A 3,840-nucleotide genomic window follows, 5' to 3' on the forward strand; every position below is an offset into this window, starting at 1 on the left:
GCTACTTTGTTTTTACCTTCTGTGGTTTTAAAAAAAGTTAGTATTTTAGGCTCACAGTTTATAAAGTAATAAGTTAAAATTTATTTTATGATTAAGTTATTCACATGCCAACTTGTGGGGTCTCCCCACTAGTATAAACGATGGTCTTATGGAGTGTAGGACGGGATAGTGTGCTATGGGGTGACTTTGTATAGTCTTTTCAATGATTACTCGAAAAATAATAATATCTATACTCAAAAATGTTAGGATGAGGGGTGTGGGGGCTCTAACGGGGGCGCGAGTGGGGCTCCAGCCAATAATATTGTGACGTGTGGCAGAGAGAGAAACTGGATAAGATGGGTGTTGGAGCCCCCGCTGGAGCCCCTGGCCCTGGTGTGGAGAGGCTCCAGCAGGGGCTCCAGCGGATTTTTTTTTATTTTTTTTTAAATATATTCAAAAAACGTATTATTAAAAAAACTCATAAATTATTAAAAAAAACACACTTTAAAAAAAAACACATTAATATCTAAAAATAAAAAAAAATTAAAGTACTAAAAAAACATTATTCTTATTCTTCGGCTTGGTCTTCTTCGATCAACCTCTTTCGGATACGTTCCTTTTGCTTTTCCATCAGCATTTGATCTACCGGATTTAGGTTACTGAAGTCTCTTGTAAGGAAGTCCAAATCTCTCATTCGACTTTTTTCCTTTTTGTCATTAGAGACCACCTCCATGGTTTTGTTGAATTTATTGAGGGATTCAACAAGATCGACGATGTTTACGGCTCCCCCCTCAGCCGGTTTTTTCCCCTTGGCGTCCCGTCCCAATGGCCGCCTCCTCGGCGGTGAAGACGTTTCCTCCCCCGCAATGTTTAGGTCGAATCCAACGCGGCAATCCGACCCGGCAGAAGTGCTATACGCTCCAGACGAACTAGTTTTAGTCCGTTTCGGCCCTACTTCCGCATCATGGTCCGGCGCCACCAGCTCAACCCACTTGGAACACTTTTTCAACCTCTCCCACAACTTTACATCGTCCCACGTCTTCACCGTCCCATACCTCCGCAAACACTCCTGCTTCCACTCTTCGACAGTGAAATTGTAAACCGCCAAATCATCACTGCCACTTGGTCTCATACGACCGGCGTTCCTGTTGAAAAGATTAGTAAACAAGCCGACAAATTTTCTGATTTCGGACCACCGACCCGAAATCATATCGGCGTTTCGCTCTGTACTCCCAACGAGCGTATAGAACGTCTCCCTAACCTTTGTCCAAAAAACCTTGTTTTTTTGGTAGTCGGCTGCAAAATGAATAATTAAATTAGATTTCCAGCTAACTTTTTTATTTAACTTTTTTATTAAAAATCATTTTTAAAAACGTTAAAACAATTACCGCAACGCCGATCCTCAGAAATGACTATCCAAGCCCGACACAAGGCTTCCTTCTCATCCGATGACCACGGAGTGGTTTTCCGTTTCATCCTCGGAGTCGAAACCGGTCCCGGCCCTTCCGTTGCAAGTTGTTTTTTTCCGGTCGACGCGTCTTCTTGCTCCCGTAGCATCACCGTGTGATTCTTGTGTCTCCGGAACAACAAAGTTAGGAGACGGTTGTATGTTGGATGGTTGAAAGCCGGATGTTTCTTGCGACCCCGAAAAAAACATCGATTGGTCTGGTGACGACCATAAATCGTCGTAACTATAACCTGAATCTAGGTTTGGGTACCAATTTCCAGACATGTTTTTAAAAAAAAGTTTGGAAGATGGGTTGATTTTGGGTTTTTTTTTTGAAGTTGTGGTAATTGTTTTATGTGATTTTGGGTGTGGTAATTGTTTTATGTGATCTTGGGTTTATATATAGGAAGAACACTTTTTTTTTTATTAAATTAAAGAGCCCAACGGCTCATTTCTCATGTCCCAACGGCTCTTTCACGTCTCCCAATGTCCCTTTACGCCTACAGGTCCCGCGAACCACCTTGCGCCTGCTTTGAATTCCGTGCTCGCGCCCCTCTCGCGCCCCTCTCGCGCCCCGGTGGTGTGGTGCTCGCGCCTGGGGGCGCGAGCGGAGGGGCTCTCGCGCCCCCGCTGAAGCCCCACACCCCTCAGCCTTATGGGTAGCATCTATTATGTTAAATGAATTGAACTAATCAACAGTTCATGATAATAGCAATACCAGGACTCGGGAATGAGATCATAGATGGAAATGAGAAAGAAAAGGTGATGAATGAAGGGTTTATACATGAAAGAATAGGTGATAGTACGTTGAAGGGTTTATAGAATTGGAAAAACTAAATACCGCAACTAAAAATTATACCCCAAGAATTTGAGGACGAATTTATTTTTAAGTGGAAAAACAAAACAAAACAATACAGCTAAAATTCTTCAGGACGGGCATGGGCGGACCCAAAGCCTAACAAAAGGGGACTGTCGGCCACCTTAAATTTTTTTAAGTATTATACATACGTGAAAAATTTGAGCTCCTCATAATATTTTGCAATCCTAACACCCCCCCCCCCCTCTCAAAAATAAATAAATATATAAATAAAATTTTAAAGCCATTGAAAAAAAGAAAAGACTAGTTCATTGAAAGGAAAAAGAAGATGTTGCAACTTGAACTTCGTGCATCTAGTTCTATGAAAGAGATGAAGAAAAAAAAAGAAACATATGTTTACACGGTCTTTTTTTTTGTTTAATACAAAAAATAGACAATATTTTATTACTACTTTGTTTGCTTCCCTAAGTTAGTCTAAAAAGTAGCCTTTATTTGCATTTGTCAATCATCATACCTTCATTAATTAAATTATCAAATAGATAAATATGAAAAAATCTAGAGTAAATTTAAGTTCATTTAACTATTTTTATTTTTCATTAGTTGATTTCTCGAGTTTAGAGGGGGTGAGGTGGTGCGTGAGGAGACCGGCATCACGCGTGAGGGCTCATTGCACACCGTCGCCGGTCCCCCATCATGCGTGATGGGGGTGGTGTGCGTGATGGGTGAGGGGTGGAAATTATCACGCAAGTGAGGGGTGGAAATTGAGGAAAATGGAACGTTGGAGGGGAGGGTGTGGTGGTTGGTTGGTTGGTGTTTGGCAGGAAAAAGGTGCGTTTCGGTGATTTTTTGCCGGAGCTCCGGTGATGAACGGATTTGGTGCGTGATGAACGGATCTGGTGGTTGGTAGTGTCGTCGGGTACGGATCTGGTGGTTGGTTGGTTGGTGTTTGGCCGGAAAAAGGTCCGGTGATATGGGGTGAAGGTGGATTTGGGGTTTTGAGGGTGTTTAGGAAGTGCGTTTTGGTTGGATTTGAGTGAAACCCAGTATTGATGAAGTTGTTCTTCAGGATGAGTGAGTTATTTTGGCCGGAAAAAGATACGGTGAAGATGGGATGAAGGTGGCCAAAAAATTGAAAATCCATAACACCACACCATCACCCCTACCAAATTCTATCAAAATGTGATGGGTTTAGGGTTGGTGATGTGGCACATCACCATTGGGTGTGGTGTGTGAGGAGATTTGCACCACCCCTTCCCCCTTAGAAATGTGTTTTTACAAGTATAATAATAATATTATCACTTTTAGTTAGTATGGCCCGACTCAAATCCGACCAAAAACTAATATTACATATTGATAACCTTACAAGCCATAAAAAAAATTCCTGTGTAGCCACTTTAAAATAATAAAATCAAATGGTATGTAGCTTTAAACTTGTATTTTTGCCCTTTTGTAATTACACAACAACGTGGAGTTGATGCGTATATTTAATTAACGCACCGTTCCATTGATTGACCACGTAGGGGATGTCCAGGCTAATACACACCGTTTTCCCATCCATCCACTGGATTTATAATCCATCTCTAAAACATATACTCCC

This window comes from Bidens hawaiensis, unplaced genomic scaffold (assembly GCF_021521415.1).
Source record: "Bidens hawaiensis isolate Kalapana, Puna unplaced genomic scaffold, B.hawaiensis_p1.1 tig00049269_1, whole genome shotgun sequence".
Taxonomy (NCBI): Eukaryota; Viridiplantae; Streptophyta; class Magnoliopsida; order Asterales; family Asteraceae; genus Bidens; species Bidens hawaiensis.